At 35.6% G+C, this 21,131-nt stretch overlaps 1 protein-coding gene across 2 annotated transcripts in view; it reads right to left on the bottom strand.

Moving 5' to 3' along the window:
• LOC148946661 (large ribosomal subunit protein mL55-like) overlaps positions 1-21,131 on the bottom strand; it is a 195,048-nt gene that overhangs the window by 142,775 nt on the left and 31,142 nt on the right. The window lies entirely within an intron of this gene.

The raw sequence follows: 21,131 nt of genomic DNA, 5'->3' as shown, positions 1-21,131 counted from the left end.
GATGTAAGCAATGGCTTGATATTCCAATGATCGACTTTTAGTGTAAACATTTGGTCAAAAGTTCGTTCTTTACAATAAAACTTTACTAACCTATACTATTATCAAGTGGCCTATAAATTTAGTATAGGCAAGAGGTCGTTCTTTATTATGGTTTTAAAAATAATATGTTTAAGTTACAAAAGTTTTTAAACCCCATTAATTTACTTTAAAATGAGCCAATAAACAACTCTCTACGATGTTTCAGTGTCAAGCTGTCTGTGGAAAAGAAAAAAAAAATAAAAAAGATGCCGTTAGGCAGAATGCTGTAGTAGCTGCCACTTTTCTTGATTTTCAAGCCAATATATTTTCCTTGCTGTTCAAGCCAAAGGAAAGAAAGTTTCCTATACAGGTATATCGGACAAGGCGGTTCTAATGGTGTACTATAACCCCATTAATTTCCGTCCCTTGAAACTCCAAGCTGTAACCCGGATACCGCTACAATTTGGATAGCCTGCAGCTACCCTTGGAAACACCATATATCAGTTACTATGGGCGAGAGATCGTTCTTTACTGTGATATTAAAATTCCATTTTTAGAGTTTTGGTTACTATTTAGAGGAGTCACTCTTACTATACAGTTCGTTACCACGAACTGTTTGATTACTATAAAATACTACACCCTTGGTCCTTAAATATGCTTCATGATTCGTTCTTCAGTATAATGATTACAAACAAGAAAAAGCCTACAGCTTTTTCTTCTTTGAAATAGTAAGAGACGAACCCCAATCAATCAAGTAGCTAACTAAGTCCAATATAGGCAATGGTTTGGTATTCCAATGATTGTTTTTTCATATATGTGATGGAAATAAAGAAGAAAAAAAGATGCCATTTAGGCAGAATGCTGTGGTAGCTGCCACTTTTCTTGATTTTCAAGCTAATATATATGCCTTGCTGTTTAAGCCCAGGGACAGAAAGTTTCATATATAGGGGGTTTTCGACAAGATGGTTCTAAAGGTGTATTTTTTGTTTTAATCCGACTCTTTTTTTAGGAGTTATGGGTTCTTATATTTCTTAACATGGGACGTAAACTTCTCTTACTTGGTTTCTAACTACCGCTGCAACTCGGATTAATTACAAAAGGCACTAGATATAGCAATTTCCTTTAAAATAAGCCATAATACATGTCTCTATGTATTTCCAGTGCCCAGCTAGATGAGTAGGAAAAAAAGTGGAAAAACGAAAAAAAGATGCCGTTCATGCAAAATATCGTAGTAGCTGCCACTTTTCTTGATTTTCAAGCCAATATATTTCCCTTTTTGTTCAAGCCAAGTGACGGTGAGTAATCTGTAAAGAAATTTCAGACAAGGCAGTTCTAATGGTTTACTTTTTATTTTAATCTGACTCTATTTTTAGGAGCTATGGGTTATTATATTTCTTAGCATTGGACGTGGTCGTCTCTTACTAGGTTTCTAGCTACTGCTGCAACCCGGATTAAAGTCTAAACGAAAATTCTATTAATAACTACTTGACTAAAATCATTTATAATGAACTATATCGATCCTTTATTTACTTTAAAATGAGCCATTGAACAGCTCTGTACGATGTTCCATTGCCAAGCTATCTGTTGAATTACTTACCTATACTATAATTAAGTGGCGTATAAAATTTAGTATAGGGAAGAGGTTGTTCTTTATTATAATTTTCTAAGGAGTAATGCGTTTTTATATTTCTTAACATTGGACGTGATCATCTCTTACTAGGTTGCTATTATAATTAAATCCTAGCTAAAATAAGGAAGATGATATGAATGAACCACAGGGTTCAGTTTTTTTGGGCTTGAGTCTGTTCTTTACTATAACTACCGCTTGAACCCGGATTATAAATCACAAACAGGAAAAAGCCTACGGCTTTTTCTTCTTTGGAATAGTAAGAGACGATCCTCAAATAATCAGACAGCTAACTAGGTTGATAATCTGTTCTTTAACATAAACTTCATTAATCGGATATTTTAATATATCCTATATGGTTTAGAGGTTGGGATAGCTGTCAGCCAGTTGGCTTGAGTTCAATTTCCGTATGGGAAATTTTTACTTATGATGATTTCTTAAGAAATTATAATTAAAATTTTTTAATGTAATAAAAATAATTTGTTTTAATTACAAAAGGTTTTTAACCCCATTAATTTCCTTTAAAATGAGCCATTGAACAACTCTCTACAATGTTCCAGTGCCAAGCTATCTGTTGAATTACTATCCTATACCATAATTAAGTGGCGTATAAAATTTAGTATAGGCAAGGGGTCGTTCTTTATTATAAAATTATGACCACGAACTGTTTGATTACCTATGGGTTACTATGGGTTACAGTTCGTTCCTTATTGTGACTTTATACAGAAATTTCCTTTAATATAGGCCATTACACAGCTCTTTATTCTGACCACGAACTGTTTGATTTAAAACTTCAATTACTACGGTTTACAGTTCGTTCCTTATTGTAACTTTATTATATTCTTTAAAATGAGCCATTACACAGCTCTTTATTATGACCATGAACTGTTTGATTTAATACTTAAGTTACTATGGGTTCAGTTCGTTCCTTATTGTAACTACCGCTGCAACCCGGATTTCTTAACATTGGACTGATCGTCTCTTACTAGGTTGCTAGCTACCGCTGCAACCCAGATTCTATGCTATATGATTACAAACAGGAAAAAGCCTACGGCTTTTTCTTCTTTGAAATAGTAAGAGACGAACCTCAAACAATCAAGTAGCTAACTAAGTCCTAAGTCTGCAATGGTTTGTTATTGCAATGATCGTCCCTTAATGTAAATCACAATAATCCAATTCGCCAAGGTAGAAATTAACCACTTTGTCAGTTGAAAATTTTAATGCTATAGTATTTTCAAGGATATCAAAAAGAATTTGACATAATTCAATGTCCGTTCGGATAGAGCTTGCAGATATCAGGGTGACATTGCCAAGTAACCTGCTGCCCAATTTTTGGTTTTGAATGTTTACTCAGATTGTTATAGGTGACTCCAGCCATCATAATTTCCTTGTCAGATCTAGTTTCAGAGCGTTTTTCAATAGTTGTGTCATACTTACAAATACAGTTTTTTCAACTACACTGAGCACTTTTTGCGAAATATTTAGTATAAATAAAAGAACTGTTTAAAACACAGTTAGAAATACTTTTTTCTTGACTCGGTGTTCCAGGAATTTGTTCTAAATCATTAGTCTTACAAACACATATACTAATAACCCTAACAGGCTCGTTTTCGCCATAATTGAAAAACATTGCTTTTCCTTCGCTGTTGATAGGTATGCTTGTATATATATATATTTTTATTGCTGCTACATAACTGCAATTGCTCCTTCCAAAATTAATATACGAATTTTCTAAGAAGTAAGCTTGTGTATTTTCACTGTGTTGTCGAACATTTTCCATTGCATCTATAAACTGTTCTGCAGTTGCCAATCCATACCTTGGAAGCTTTTCAGTAAACTGAGCACAATTCTTTTGGATATTACTATGAAGTTTTCCCAGAGTATTTCTAGCCGACTTTTCAACAGCATTCGCTCTTTCAAAGAAAATTTTAATCTGTAATTTTGAATACTTTTCGTGATCCTGGTAAAACATGCGTAAAATGTTTCTCAATTTACGAAGATCAGCCTGCATTTTTGCCATCTTCTTGTATTTCTGAATGTAATTTTTCCCTTTGTCCTTATGCGTTCTTCGGTACAACCTCGCAGAGAGTTTAATTTTTTCATTATAGCTTTTGTCACCCCAGTATCTACCCATTATTCTGGTAGCAACTTTTTTCTTATATATTTTTCGGTAATCTTCATCATTGTGATAACGCTCATTGATCTTTTGTCTAGCCTGCTCAATTGGTGCTTCTCTATAAAGTTTATCATTTTGATAACGCTCCTTGATGTTTTGTTTGGCTGTCTCAATTTTCGCATGTCTATAATCTTCATCATTGTGATAACGCTCCTTGATCTTTTGTTTGGATGTTTCAATTTTCCCATGTCTATAATCTTCATCATTGTGATACCAAACCTTACTGTTTAGTCTGATTACTTCTCGATACGCCTAGTCGGTTGAATGCCTTTGCTTTTTTCTTTTCGAAATACTATCTCTGTTTTTTTTTTGTAGTACCGTTTTTTTTAACTTGCGTGTAGCTTGCTTTGATCTAACCTTTATTTATTCATGAATGAGACCATTTACAGTTTTAACGTTTCTTATATAGTAATTATGACGTCAAGGCGTAATGATTTTATTTCATGACGTTAGGGCACAATGGTATTATTTCATGACGTCTTCAGAAACAACAATATAATTTCGTGTTTTTCTATTCACGTCATAGCTCTAATATAAAACTATGATAACATTCATTATTTATCTAGTAGGGTTTCAGACAAGGTAGTTCTAATGATGTACTTTTGTTTCGATCTGACTATTTTTAGGAGTTTTGTGTTTTTATATTTCTTAGCATTGGACTGGTCGTCTCTTACTAGGTTGCTAGCTACTGCTGCAACCCAAATTCACATATATATTTATTTATGAGAGGCAGCCTGGCCGAGTGGTCCAAGGCACTGGTGTTAGCCACCAGTCTCTTCGGAGGCCTGGGTTCAAATCTTACCGCTGGTATTATGTTTGAAAGACTGCAGCGTGAAAAGACATCAAAAATGCAGTTTTTGGTGGAAAAATTTATTCTCTTTTAGAAATAATTTATTTTAGTTACTATAGATTTTTAACCCAATTAATTTCCTTTAAAATGAGCCATTGAACAACTATCTACGATGTTCCAGTGCCAAGCTATCTCTGGAAACAAAGAAAAAAAAATATACCGCTTAGGCAGAATGTTGTAGTAGCTGCCACTTTTCTTGACTTTCAAGCCAATATATTTCCCTTGCTGTTCAAGCCAAGGGACAGAAAGTTTACTATACAGGGGTTTCGGACAAGGCGGTTCTAATGGTGTACTTTTTGTTTTGATCTGACTCCTTTGTTAGGAACTATGGGTATTTATATTTCTTAACATTGGACGTGATCGTCTCTTACTAGGTTACTAGCTACCGCTGCAACCAGGATACTATATAGAGTTTTCAGACAAGGCGGTTCTAATCATGTACTTTTTATTCTGATATGATTCCATTTTTAGGAGTTATGGGTTATTGTATTTCTTAACATTGGACGAGATCGTCGCTTACTAGGTGGCTGATTACAAACAGGAAAAAGCCTACGGCTTTTTCTTCTTTGAAATAGTAAGAGACGAACCTAAAACAATCAAGTAGCTAAACAAAGTCCAATGTATGAAAAGGTTTGTTATTCCAATGATCGCCCTGTAATGTAACCATGATACCGATGAAAATTACATTATCCCTATTTATATTTCAATTAACATGGGCTAGATGTCGTTCTTTACAATATGTATTACAAACAGGAAAAACCTATGGCTTTTTCTTAATTGAAATAGTAAGGGACGACCTGGCTACAGCCTACGATTATGACATCATTGATCAATATTTAATATTAATTATAATCTTATTTATTGATCAATATTTAATATTAATTATAATCTTATTTTAGTTACTCTGGGCTGGAAGTTTGTTCTTTACTGTAATCCCACAAACTGTTTGAAATTGCTATAAAGTTCTTTAACTCGAACTGATTGACAATACTGAGGGTTAGAGGTCGGTCTTTAAGTTATCATATACTGTTAAAATGCTTTATTTAAAGAACGTTTCTTGGTGTTGTGGTTTGCACTTAGAACTTTGACTCCTGCGATCCGAGTTCAAATCCCGGTGGGCGGTTCTTATGAAATGTAGCTTACTAATGCTACCATTTAGGTTTCTGCCGTTATTCTTTCTTTTCAAAATTAAATTAGTTACTATCGCCTCGAGTTAGTTCTTTACCATATCGTAACAATTTGTTTTATAATAATAATTAATTTTGTTAATTACAAAAGGTTTCTATATGCAGCAGATTCCTTTAAAATGAGTCATTACACAGCTCTTTGTTATGACCACGAACCGTTTGATTTAATACTTAAGTTACTATGGGTTCAGTTCGTTCCTTATTGTAACTCTAAAAAAATCAGGCATCTAACTAAGTCCAATGTATGCAATGGTTTGTTCTTCTAATGATCGTCTTTTACTATGGGCTAAGGTTCGTTCTTTACTGTAATCAAGCCAATATATTTCCCTTGCTGTTCAAGCCAAGGGACAGAAAGTTTACTATACAGGGGTTTCGGACATGGCGGTTCCAATGGTGTACTTTTTGTTTTGATCGGACTCCTTTTTTAGGAGCTAAGGGTTTTTATATTTCTTAACATTGGACGCGATCGTCTCTTATTAGGTTGCTAGCTACCACGGCAACCCAGATTAGTATAGGCAAGAGTTCGTTCTTTATTATAATTTCTAGCTACCGCTGCAACCCGGACAATGAACTGATTTCAAACAGGAAAAAGCCTACGGCTTTTTCTTCTTTGAAATAGTAAGAGACGAACCTCAAAAATCAAATAGCTAACTAATTCAAATGTATGTAATTGTTTGTTATTCCATTGATGGTCTTTTAATGTAATTTTCTTGATTTTCAAGCCAAGATATTTCCTTTGCTGTTCAAACCAAGGGACTGAAAGTTTTCTATACAGGGGTTTCGGACAAGGCGGTTCTAATGGTGTTCTTTTTGTTTCGATCTGACTGCTTTTTTAGGAACTATGAGTTTTTATATTTCGTAACATTGGACGTGATGGTCTCTTACTAGGTTGCTAGCTACCGCTGCAATCCAGACTAGGTTGCTTGCTACCGCTGCAACCCGGATAATTGACAAACACCATTTATGATGAGCTATATTCGTCCTTTATGTAACTGCACCTGGAACCACCATATATCAGTTAGTATGGGAGAGAGATCGTTCTTTACTGTAATCTTGTGTCCCTGTAATTGATTTCACAATAATCCAAGCCGCCAAGGTAGAAATTAACCACTTTGTCAGTTGAAAATTTTAATGCTATATTATTTTCAAGGATATCAAAAAGAATTTGACATAATTCAATATCCGTCGGATAGAGCTTGCAGATATCAGGGTGACATTGCCAAGTAACCTGCTGCCCAATTTTTGGTTTTGAATGTTTACTCAGATTGTTATAGGTGACTTCAGCCATCATAATTTCTTTGTCAGATCTAGATTCAGAGCATTTTTCAATAGTTGTCCCGTACTTTTCAGGACAGTTTGTTCTACTACACAGAGAATTTTTTGCCAAATATTCAGTAGAACTAAAAGAACTGTTTAAAACACAGTTAGAAATGCTTTTTTCTTGAGTCGGTGTTCCAGTAATTTGTTCTAAATCATTAGTCTTACAAACACATATACTAATAACCCTAACAGGCTCGTTTTCGCCATAATTGAAAAACATTGCTTTTCCTTCGCTGTTGATAGGTATGCTTGTATATATATTTTTATTGCTGCTACATAAACTGCTATTGCTCCTTCCAAAATTAATATACGAATTTTCTAAGAAGTACGCCTCCGTATATTCACTGTGTTGTCGAACATTTTCCATTGCATCTATAAACTGTTCCGCAGTTCCCAATCCATACCTTGGAAGCTTTTCATTAAACTGACAACATTTCTTTTGGATATTACTATGAAGCTTTGCCAAAGCATTTCTAGCCGACTTTTCAACAGCATCCACTCTTTCAAAGAGAATTTTAATCTGTAATTTTGAATACTTTTCGTGATCCTGGTAAAACATACGTAAAATGTTTCTCAATTTACAAAGATCAGCCTGCATTTTTGCCATCTTCTTGTATTTCTGAATGTAATTTTTCCCTTTGTCCTTATGTGTTCTTCGGTACAACCTCGCAGAGAATTTAATTTTTTCATTATAGCTTTTGTCACTCCAGTATCTACCCATTATTCTGGTAGCAACTTTTTTCTTATATATTTTTCGGTAATCTTCCTCATTGTGATAACGCTCCTTGATCTTTTGTCTAGCCTGCTCAATTGTTGCTTCTCTGTAATCTTTATCATTATCATAACGTTCCTTGATTTTTTGTCTAGTCTGCTCAATTGTTGCTTCTCTATAAAGTTTATCATTATGATAACGCTCCTTGATCTTTTGTTTGGCTGTCTCAATTTTTACTTCTCGATACACCTGGACGGTTGAATACCTTAGCTTTTGTTTTTTCTTATATTTGACGCGGTAATCTTCATCATTGTGATAACTCTCCTTGAACTTTTGTTTGGCTGTCTCAATTTTTGCATGTCTATAATCTTCATCATTTTGATAACACATCTTGCTGTTTTGTTTTGCTCTCTCAATTTTTACTTCTCGATACTCCTGGTCGGTTGAATACCTTTTCTTTTCTATTTTCAAGATAATATCTCTGTTGTCTGTGTAGTACTGTTTTTTTAACTTGCGTGCAGCTTGCTTTGATCTAACCATTATCTAATTAACGAATGAGACCATTTACATCTTTGTCGTTCTTAAGTAGTAATTATGACGTCACGGCGTAATGATTTTATTGACGTCTTGGCGCAATGATATTATTTCATGACGTCTTCAGAAACCACAACATAATATCATGTTTTTCTATTCACGTCATAGCTCTAATATAAAACTATGACGACATTCATTATTTATCTAGTAAGTTTTCAGACAAGGTAGTTCTAATGATATACTTTTGTTTTGATCTGACTCTATTTTTAGGAGTTTTGGGTTTTTATATTTCTTAGCATTGGACTGATCGTCTCTTGCTAGGTTGCTAGCTACTGCTGCAACCCAGATTCACATATATATTATTTATGAGAGGCAGCCTGGCCGAGTGGTCTAAGGCACTGGTGTTAGCCACCAGTCTCTTCGGAGGCGTGGGTTCAAATCTTACCGCTGGTCTAATGTTTGAAATACTGCAGTGTGAAAAGACATCGAAAATGCAGTTTTTGGTGGAAAAATTTATTCTCTTTTAGAAATAATTTATTTTAGTTACTATAGATTTTTAACCCAATTAATTTCCTTTAAAATGAGCCATTGAACAACTCTCTACGATGTTCCAGCGCCAAGCTATCTGTGGAAAACAAGAAAGAAAAAAGAAAAAAAATATGCCGTTAAGGCAGAAAGTTATAGTAGCAGCCACTTTTCTTGATTTTTAAGCCAATATATTTCCCTTGTTCAAGAAAAGGGACAGAAAGTTTCCTATACAGGGGTTTCGGACAAGGCGGTTCTAATGGTGTACTTTTGAATTTGATCTGACTCCTTTGTTAGGAACTATGGGTTTTTATATTTCTTAACATTGGACGTGATCGTCTCTTACTAGGTTGCTAGCTACCGCTGCAACCCGAAAAAATTATAGCTTTTGTCACCCCAGTATCTACCCATTATTCTGGTAGCAACTTTTTTCTTATATATTTTTCGGTAATCTTCATCATTGTGATAACGCTGCTTGATATTTTGTTTGGCTTTCTCAATTTTTACTTCTCGATACACCTGGTCAGTTGAATACTTTTGCTTTTCTTTTTTCTTATATTTGATTCGGTAATCTTCATCATTGTGATAACGCTCCTTGAAATTTTGTCTAGCCTGCTCAATTGTTGATTCTCTGTAATCTTCATCATTGTGATAACGCTCCTTGATCTTTTGTTTGGCTGTCTCAATTTTCGCATGTCTATAATCTTCATCATTGTGATAACACATCTTGCTGTTTTGTTTTGCTCTCTCAATTATTACTTCTCGATACGCCTGGTCGGTTGAATACCTTTGCTTTTTTCTTTTCGAGATACTATCTCTGTTTTTTTGTAGTACTGTTTTTTTAACTTGCGTGTAAATTGCTTTGATCTAACCATTGTTTTCATAAATGAGACCATTTACAGTTTTGACGTTTCTTATATAGTAATTATGACGTCACGGCGTAATGATTTTATTTCATGACGTCATGGTGCAATGGTATTATTTCATGACGTCTTCAGAAACAACAATATAATTTCGTGTATTTCTATTCACGTCATAGCTCTAATATAAAACTATGACGACATTCATTATTTATCTAGTAGGGTTTCAGACAAGGTAGTTCTAATGATGTACTTTTGTTTTGATCTGACTCTATTTTTAGGAGTTTTGGGTTTTTATATTTCTTAGCATTGGACTGATCGTCTCTTACTAGGTTGCTAGCTACTGCTGCAACCCGGATTCACATATATATTTATGAGAGGCAACCTGGCCGAGTGGTCCAAGGCACTGGTGTTAGCCACCAGTCTCTTCGGAGGCGTGGGTTGAAATCTTACCGCTGGTATACGATTATGTTTGAAAAACTGCAGTGTGAAAAGACATCAGAAATGCAGTTTTTGGTGGAAAAATTTATTCTCTTTTAGAAATAATTTATTTTAATTAATATAGATTTTTAAACCAATTAATTTCCTTTAAAATGAGCTATTGAACAACTATCTACGATGTTCCAGTGCCAAGCTATCTCTGGATACAAAAGAAAAAAAAGAGAAAAAAAATATCCCGTTTAGGCAGAATGTTGTAGTAGCTGCCACTTTTCTTGACTTTCAATCCAATATATTTCCCTTGCTGTTCAAGCCAAGGGACAGAAAGTTTACTATACAGGGGTTTCGGACAAGGCGGTTCTAATGGTGTACTTTTTGTTTCGATCTGACTCCTTTTTTAGGAACTATGAGTTTTTATATTTCGTAACATTGGACGTGATGGTCTCTTACTAGGTTGCTAGCTACCGCTGCAATCCAGACTAGGTTGCTTGATACCGCTGCAACCCGGATAATTGACAAACACCATTTATGATGAGCAATATTCGTCCTTTATGTAACTGCACCTGGAACCACCATATATCAGTTAGTATGGGAGAGAGATCGTTCTTTACTGTAATCTTGTGTCCCTGTAATTGATTTCACAATAATCCAAGCCACCAAGGTAGAAATTAACCACTTTGTCAGTTGAAAATTTTAATGCTATATTATTTTCAAGGATATCAAAAAGAATTTGACATAATTCAATATCCGTCGGATAGAGCTTGCAGATATCAGGGTGACATTGCCAAGTAACCTGCTGCCCAATTTTTGGTTTTGAATGTTTACTCAGATTGTTATAGGTGACTTCAGCCATCATAATTTCTTTGTCAGATCTAGATTCAGAGCATTTTTCAATAGTTGTCCCGTACTTTTCAGGACAGTTTGTTCTACTACACAGAGAATTTTTTGCCAAATATTCAGTAGAACTAAAAGAACTGTTTAAAACACAGTTAGAAATGCTTTTTTCTTGAGTCGGTGTTCCAGTAATTTGTTCTAAATCATTAGTCTTACAAACACATATACTAATAACCCTAACAGGCTCGTTTTCGCCATAATTGAAAAACATTGCTTTTCCTTCGCTGTTGATAGGTATGCTTGTATATATATTTTTATTGCTGCTACATAAACTGCAATTGCTCCTTCCAAAATTAATATACGAATTTTCTAAGAAGTACGCCTCCGTATATTCACTGTGTTGTCGAACATTTTCCATTGCATCTATAAACTGTTCCGCAGTTCCCAATCCATACCTTGGAAGCTTTTCATTAAACTGACAACATTTCTTTTGGATATTACTATGAAGCTTTGCCAAAGCATTTCTAGCCGACTTTTCATCAGCATACGCTCTTTCAAAGAGAATTTTAATCTGTAATTTTGAATACTTTTCATGATCCTGGTAAAACATGCGTTAAATGTTTCTCAATTTACAAAGATCAGCCTGCATTTTTGCCATCTTCTTGTATTTCTGAATGTAATTTTTCCTTTTGTCCTTATGCGTTCTTCGGTACAACCTCGCAGAGAATTTGATTTTTTCATTATAGCTTTTGTCACCCCAGTATCTACACATTATTCTGGTAGAAACTTTTTTCTTATATATTTTTCGGTAATCTTCATCATTGTGATAACCCTCCTTGATCTTTTGTCTAGCCTGCTCAGTTGTTGCTTCTCTGTAATCTTCATCATTATCATACCGTTCCTTGCTCTTTTGTCTAGCCTGCTCAATTGTTGCTTCTCTATAAAGTTTATCATTTTGATAATGCTCCTTGATCTTTTGTTTGGCTGTCTCAATTATTACTTCTCGATACACCTGGACGGTTGAATACCTTTGCTTTTGGTTTTTCTTATATTTGATGCGGTAATCTTCATCATTGTGATAACTCTTCTTGAACTTTTGTTTGGCTGTCTCAATTTTTGCATGTCTATAATCTTCATCATTTTGATAACACATCTTGCTGTTTTGTTTTACTCTCTCAATTTTTACTTCTCGATACGCCTGGTCGGTTGAATACCTTTGCTTTTCTCTTTTCAAGATACTATCTCTGTTGTCTGTGTAGTACTGTTTTTTTTAACTTGCGTGCAGCTTGCTTTGCTCTAACCATTATCTAATTAACGAATGAGACCATTTACATCTTTGTCGTTCTTAAGTAGTAATTATGACGTCACGGCGTAATGATTTTATTGACGTCAGGGCGCAATGATATTATTTCATGACGTCTTCAGAAACCACAACATAATATCGTGTTTTTCTATTCACGTCATAGCTCTAATATAAAACTATGACGACATTCATTATTTATCTAGTAAGTTTACAGACAAGGTAGTTCTAATGATATACTTTTGTTTTGATCTGACTCTATTTTTAGGAGTTTTGGGTTTTTATATTTCTTAGCATTGGACTGTTCGTCTCTTGCTAGGTTGCTAGCTACTGCTGCAACCCAGATTCACATATATATTATTTATGAGAGGCAGCCTGGCCGAGTGGTCCAAAGCACTGGTGTTAGCCACCAGTCTCTTCGGAGGCGTGGGTTCAAATCTTACCGCTGAAGTATAATGTTTGAAATACTGCAGTGTGAAAAGACATCGAAAATGCAGTTTTTGGTGGAAAAATTTATTCTCTTTTAGAAATAATTTATTTTAGTTACTATAGATTTTTAACCCAATTAATTTCCTTTAAAATGAGCCATTGAACAACTCTCTACGATGTTCCAGCGCCAAGCTATCTGTGGAAAAGAAAGAAAAGAGAAAAAAAGAAAAAAAAATATCCCGTTTAGGCAGAATGTTGTAATAGCTGCCACTCTTCTTGATTTTCAAGCCAATATATTTCCCTTGCTGTTTCAAGCAAAGGGACAGAAAGTTTCCTATACAGGGGTTTCGGACAAGGCGGTTCTAATGGTGTACTTTTGAATTTGATCTGACTCCTTTGTTAGGAACTATGGGTTTTTATATTTCTTAACATTGGACGTGATCGTCTCTTACTAGGTTGCTAGCTACCGCTACAACCCGGAAAAATTATAGCTTTTGTCACCCCAGTATCTACCCATTATTCTGGTAGCAACTTTTTTCTTATATATTTTTCGGTAATCTTCATCATTGTGATAACGCTCCTTGATCTTTTGTTTGGCTTTCTCAGTTTTTACTTCTCGATACACCTGTTCAGTTGAATACCTTTGCTTTTCTTTCTTCTTATATTTGATTCTGTAATATTCATCATTGTGATAACGCTCCTTGAAATTTTGTCTAGCCTGCTCAATTGTTGATTCTCTGTAATCTTCATCATTGTGATAACGCGCTCCTTGATCTTTTGTTTGGCTGTCTCAATTTTCGCATGTCTATAATCTTCATCATTGTGATAACCCATCTTGTTGTTCTGTTTTGAACTCTCAATTATTATTTCTCGATGCGCCTGGTCGGTTAAATACCTTTGCTTTTTTCTTTTCGAGATACTATCTGTTTTTTTGTAGTACTGTTTTTTTAACTTGCGTGTAAATTGCTTTGATCTAACCATTGTTTTCATAAATGAGACCATTTACAGTTTTGACGTTTCTTATATACTAATTATGACGTCACTGCGTAATGATTTTATTTCATGACGTCATGGCGCAATGGTATTATTTCATGACGTCTTCAGAAACAACAATATAATTTTGTGTATTTTTGTTCACGTTATAGCTCTAATATAAAGCTATGATGACATTTATTATTTATCTAGTAGGGTTTCAGACAAGGTAGTTCTAATGATGTACTTTTGTTTTGATCTGACTCTATTTTTAGGAGTTTTGGGTTTTTATATTTCTTAGCATTGGACTGATCGTCTCTTACTAGGTTGCTAGCTACTGCTGCAACCCGGATTCACATATATATTTATGAAAGGCAGCCTGGCCGAGTGGTCCAAGGCACTGGTGTTAGCCACCAGTCTCTTCGGAGGCGTGGGTTCAAATCTTACCGCTGGTATACGATTATGTTTGAAAGACTGCAGTGTGAAAAGACATCAAAAATGCAGTTTTTAGTGGAAAAATTTATTCTCTTTTAGAAATAATTTATTTTAGTTACTATAGATTTTTAAACCAATTAATTTCCTTTAAAATGAGCCATTGAACAACTATCTACGATGTTCCAGTGCCAAGCTATCTCTGGATACAAAAGAAAAAAAAGAGAAAAAAAAATATCCCGTTTAGGCAGAATGTTGTAGTAGCTGCCACTTTTCTTGATTTTCAAGCCAATATATTTCCCTTGCTGTTCAAGCCAAGGGACAGAAAGTTTACTATACACGGGTTTCAGAAAAGGCGGTTCTAATGGTGTACTTTTTGTTTGGATCTGACTCCTTTGTTAGGAGCTACGAGTTTTTATATTTCTTAACTTTGGACGTGATTGTCTTTTACTAGGTTGCTAGCTACCGCTGCAACCCGGATAAATCAAATGTATGTAATGGGTTTTTATTCCAATGGTCGTCTTTTAATGGAAAATTTTAATATATTGGCCTTAAATATAACTGTACTAGCCTACACTATAGTTAAGTGGCCTCTAAAATTTAGTAGAGGCAAGAGGTCGTTCTTTATTATAATACCCATAACCTAACAAAAAATAAAACTAATTTTTAAATTTTCAGGTATTTTGTTAGTTTGAATGAAAAGATTAAAATTATTGCTCAGATATCATAAATATTTTTGCATTTTACTTAATAACTTTAGCGATTTTAAACTGAAAAATTAAATGTATAAAAAATGGAATTTTTTGGTCTGAAAATACATAGTAAATCCCAGATCGGGTAGTTAGAACCTAACCAAAAATAAAACTAATTTTAACATTTTAAGGTATTTTTCTAGCTTGTATTGAAATATTCAAACTATTGCACAGATACCATGGATATTTTTGCAGTTTACACAAGCTGCGAAGAACATACAGGCTGATCTTTGTAAATTGAGAAAAATTTTACGAATGTTTTACCGGGATTACGAAAAATAATCAAAATTAAAGATTAAAATTATCTCTGAAAGAATAGATTTTGTTGAAAAGTCAGCTAGAGATGCTTTCGCAAAACTTCATAGTAATATCAAAATGAAATGTTGCATGTTTAGTGAAAAGCTTCTAAGGTATGGACCGGCAACTGTGGAACAGTTTACAGATGTAATGGGAAATCTTATACATCACTGTGAATATATGGAGGCATAATTGTCCTTTATTTAGTTTCAGCTTAAATTTGATAATTGAGCCTTTATGTAATACTAACTACGTCCAACGACTATGACGTCATTGATCAATATTGTATATAAAAAATTAAGTTTTTCGTAAAAAATAATTAATAAAAAAAAATTAAGTACAAATAGCACTAGATCTAGAGATTTCCTTTAAAATGAGCCATTGAACAACTCTCTACGATGTTCCAGTGCGAAGCTATCTATGGAAGTTTGTGGAGAATAACGTGGTTGAAGTCAATTTTCTTGATTTTCAAGACAATGTATTTTCTTTGTTATTCAAGCCAAAGGGCGGTAAATTTCCTTTATAGCGGGTTTCGGATAAGGCGGTTCTAATGGTGTACTTTTTGTTTTGATCTGACTCCTTTTTTAGGAGCTATAGGTTTTTATATTTCTTAACATTGGACGTGATCGTCTCTTACTAGGTTGCTAGCTACCGCTGCAACCCGGATCTTTGAAAAGACTGCAGCATGAAAAGTCATCAAAATGCAGGTTTTTGGAGGGAAAATTTATTCTCTTTTAGAAATAATTTATTTATTTCTCAGGGGTTTCTTCTGTGTTCTTACAGTACCTGCAAAATGGTAAGAAATTTGTTTATTTGATGTTGAACTGTTGACTCCAAGGGGCATGCTGGCACTACAGGGTTAGTGGTGATCAGGTGACTTTGGATGATTGGTTTGAGAAACAAATGACCCGGCTACTGGCAACTTCTCCATTTGGCTGCTTAATCTTTACCTAAGTAAAGAACGATGTGGGCGCAATGTTTTTTTTTTTTATTCTTCAGTCAGGCACTTCGTATCGAAGGAGTTGTCGTAAAAACTTCGAAAATGGCTTATTCGATTGGAAATTGGAGTGGTTAGTGTCCTTTTTAATAGTCGAAAGTGATTGGAGGGCAACTACCCCCCCCCCCACGCCCATCATTCCCCCAAACACATCGACACTCCCTCACAACCCTCGGAGCAAGGGTTTTAAGTTAAGCCTTGAGGCCACATAAGAACAAGGTTGGCATAATTTATTATGTATTATTTTTTCCTTTAGAGTTGGGCACCTTACATCGACGAAGTAGTCGTAGAAACTTCAAAAGGAGTTCATTTGATTAAGAATTGAGAGTTCGAATCCCTCTCTTCGTAGTTAAAAGTAATTGGAGGACAACTAGCCTCCCCCCCACGCCCATCATTCCCCCAAACACATCCAATCAAAATTTTGAGATAGCCATTTTGTTCAGCGTAGTTGATTTCCAGATAGAAAATATATTTTTGAGGAAGACACTCATCTAACACCCTCGGGGCAGGGGTTGTAAGTTATGTCCTGGGGGCATATAAGGTTTTTATAGAAGGCATTGTCGCAGAAACTTCTAAAAGGGCTCATTCGATTGGAAATTGGAGTAGCTAGTGCCCTTTTTAATACTAGAAACTGATTGGAGGGCAACTAGCCCCCCCCCCCACGCCAATCATTCCCCTAAACACATCCAAGCAAAATTTTGAGACAGCCATTTTGTTCAGCGTAGTTGATTTTCAGATAGAAAATATATTTTTGAGGAGGACACTCCCCCACAACCCTCGGGGCAAGGGTTTTAAGTTATGCCCTTAGAGCATATAAGAACGATGTTGGCACAATGTACTATGTATTTTTTTTCTTTAGAGAAGGGCACTTAATATGGAAGGAGTCATCGTAGAAACTTTAAAAGGGGCTCATTCGACTGGAAATCGAGAGCTCTAATGCTCTTTTTAATAGTCGAAAGTGGTAGGAGGGCACCTAGCCCCCCCCACACCCATCATACCCCCAAACACAACCAATCAAAATTTTTAGATAGTCATTTTGTTCAGGGTAGTTGATTTCAAGATAGAAAATATATTTTTGAGGAAGACACTCATCTAACACCCTCGGGGCAGGGGTTTTAAGTTATGTCCTGGGGGCATATAAGGTTTTTATAGAAGGCATTGTCGCAGAAACTTCTAAAAGGGCTCATTCGATTGGAAATTGGAGTAGCTAGTGCCCTTTTTAATACTAGAAACTGATTGGAGGGCAACTAGCCCCCCCCCACGCCAATCATTCCCCTAAACACATCCAATCCAAATTTTGAGATAGTCATTTTGTTAAGCGTAGTTGATTTCCAAATAGAAAATATGTTTTTGAGGAGGACACTCCCAAAGTCGAAAGTAATTGGAGGGGAACTAGCCCCCCCCAGACCCATCATTCCCCACAAAACACATCCAATAATGATAGCCATTTGTTCAGCGTCGTTGATTTCCAGATGAGAAAATATGTTTTTGAGGAAGACACTCATCTAACACCCTCGGGGCAGGGGTTGTAAGTTATGCCCTGGGGGCATATAAGGTTTTTATAGAAGGTGTTGTCGTTGAAACTTCAAAAAAGGCTCATCGGATTGGAAATTCAAAGGACTAGTGCCCTTTTTAATAGTCGAAAATGATTAGAGGGTAGCTAACTTCCCTCTCACACCCACCTTTTCCCCAAACACATCCAATCAAAATTTTGAGATAGTCACATTATTCAACGTAGTTTTAAGTTCTGTAAATTCGGTCTTGGAGGATGACAGCCCCCTCACAGCCCTCAGGACAAGGGTTGTAAGTTATGCACTGGGGGCACATAAAAGTTTTTATAGAACGCGTTGTCGTGGAAACTTCAAAAAGGGCTCATTCGATTAGAAATTGAAATGGCTAGTGCCCTTTTTAATAGTTGAAAGTAATTGGAAGGCAACTAACACCCCTTCCACGCCCACCTTTTCCCCAAGCACATCCAATCAAAATTTTGAGATAGCCATTTTGTTCCACGCAGTTAAAGTTCATGAAATTATACCTTTGAGCAGGACACTCCCCACAGTCTTCAAGGCAAGGGTTATAAGTTATGCCCTGGGGGCATATAAGTTTTTATTGAAATCTTTGTCGTAAAAACTTGAAAAAGGGCTCATTCGATTTGAAATTCAAAGGTCTAATGCACTTTTTAATAGTTGAAAGTGATTTGAGGGCAACTAGCCCCCTCTCTCACCCACCTTTCCCCCAAACATATCCAATCAAAATTTTCAGATAGCCATTTTGTTCAGTGCTGTGGATTTCCAAATAGAAATTATATTTTTGAGGAGGACAATCCCCCAGAGCCTTCAGGGCAAAGGTTTCAAATTATTCGCTGGGAGACGATTAGGTTTTTACAGAAAGTGTTGTCGTAGAAACTTCAAAAAGGGCTCATTCGAACAGAAATTAAAAGGGATAGTTCCCTTTTCAATAGTCGAAAGTGATTGGAAGGCAACTAACACCCCTTCCACGCCCACCATTTCCCCAAACATATCCCATCAAAATTCTTAGAGAGCCATTTTGTTCCAAGCAGTTTAAAATTAAGGAAATTATACCTTTGAGCAGGACACTCCCCTCATAGTCTTCAGGGCAAGGGTTATAAGTTATAAGTAATAAGTTATAAGTTATATAAGGTTTTTATTGAAATTTTTGTCGTAGAAACTTGAAAAAGGGCTCATTCGATTGGAAATTCAAAGGGCTAGTGCCCTTTTTAAAAGTCGAAAGTGATTTGAGGGAAACTAACCCCCAACTCACTCCCACACGTTCCCTACAAACACCCAATAACATAGATTAGATAGTGCAGTTGATCAACGCATTTGAAAGTTTTGGAAACGAGTTATTTAAGAATGAGAACACCTCCCCCCACAACCCTCAGAGCAAGGGCTGCAAATTATGCCCTGGGAGCACATAAGGTTTTTATAGAAAGCGATGTTGTAAACACTTCAAAAAGTGCCTATTCCATTGGAAATTGAAAGGGCTAGTGCCCTTTTAAGAGTCAAAAGGGATTGAAGGGCAACTAAACCTCGTCTCATGCCCACCAATTCCCCAAACACATCGAATCAAATTTTTTAGATATCACTTTTGTTCAACATAGTCGAAATTTCTGGAAATTAGGTCTTTTAGGATGATAACCCCATCACAGCCCTCAGTGCAAGGGTTGTAAGTTATGCCCTGGGGGCATATAAAGATTTTAGAGATAGTTGTTGTAGAAAATTCATAAGGAATTGATTTGACTGGAAATCTAAATTGCCCTTTTTATTAGTCGAAAGTGAGTGGAGATTAATAAACCCCCATCTCACGCCCACAATTTTCCCAAACATGTCCAACCAAAGCTTAGAGATCGCCATTTTGTTCAACCTAGTTGAAAGTTCTGGAAATTATGTATTTAAGGATGACAAACTCCCTAAATTCCCCAGAGTAAAGGTTGTAAGTCAAGCCCGGGGGGTAGATAATGTTTCCAATGATAGAGTTGTCGTAAAAACTTCACAAGATGCTCATTCCATTGGAAATTGAGAGGGCTAGTGCCCTTTTCAATAGCTGAAAATGATTGGACGGTAACTAAACCCCCTCTCACGCCCACCATTCCCCCGAACACGTCCAATCAAAATTTTCAGATAGCCATTTTGTTCAACGTAGTAAAAGTTCTGGAAATTAGGTCTGTGAGAATTACAACCCCCTCACAGCCCTCAGGACAAGGGCTGTAAGTTATGCATCGGGGGCATATCAAGTTTTTATAGAACGCGTTGTCGTAGAAACTTGAAAAAGGGCTCATTCGATTGGAAATAGAAATGGTTGAAAGTATTTGGAAGGCAACGAACACCCCTTCCACGCCAACCATTTCCCCAAACACATCCAATCAAAATTTTGAGAAAGTCATTTTGTTCCACGCAGTTAAAGTTCAGGAAATCCTACCTTTGAGCAGGACACTCCCCCACAGTCTTCAGGGCAAGGGTTATAAGTTATGCCCTGGGGGCATATAAGTTTTTTATTATGCCTTCCCAAGGCCAGAACATAATTTGTAGTTTACTGAAAACAAAAATACAAATGAATGGTAATTGTCAGTTTAATATACAGATACTGATATTTAGCAATCAAAATGTTAATATTATTTGATTTAATAAAGTTATAAAAGTAAAAACATCACATCCACCATTTCCCCAAACACATTGAATCAAAATTTTTGAGATGGCCATTTTGTTTAACGTAGTTTCATGTTCTGGAAATTAGGTCTCTATATATTTATGTTATAGTTAGAGGTTTCACTGGTTCCATTTGGCTTTTTTCTCCTTGCTTTGCTGTCTTGTCGGCTTTTTCATTTCCTTCTCTACCTAGATGACTAGGTGTATACTGAAATTTATTGCCACAGCGTAATCTTCCAAGGCTGTTTAAGTTTACTTTAGTTTGACGTAGGTTTATATCTAGTGTTTCAAAGTTAGGGTTTGTTAAGATATTATGATCTTATTTAGAGTCAGAGAATACTACTATATGTTTATTGCTCCGTTTCAGTTTAATTAGGGTCTCGAAGCCCACATTGATTGCAGCTACTTCAGCTGTTAGTATGCTGGTCCCTGCCTTGTGTTTTTCCATAATGCATAGGCTGTACTCTTTTAAAAAGCGTCCATTTCCACGTCCCTCTTCACTTAAAGACCCGTCAACATATAGTTGGCCATATCCATCATATTCCTTTTTTAAGAGATGTTTGAAATGTTGGATTGCAGTTTGGGATTCAATTTGTTCCTTTTTTGAGGGAAGGAATTCTAGTTTAACCTCTGGGGTTATTGATATCCATGGTGGTTCTTTTGCTATTTTAGTTTTAACATGTTCTAATTTGATGGGGTATTGTG

This window comes from Artemia sp. Qi Xiang Cuo, chromosome 11, assembly GCF_049724085.1.
Source record: "Artemia sp. Qi Xiang Cuo chromosome 11, ASM4972408v1, whole genome shotgun sequence".
Lineage (NCBI taxonomy): Eukaryota > Metazoa > Arthropoda > Branchiopoda > Anostraca > Artemiidae > Artemia > Artemia sp. Qi Xiang Cuo.
The sequence above is the reverse complement of the archived record's forward strand: the minus strand, read 5'-3'. Positions and strand labels throughout refer to the sequence as shown.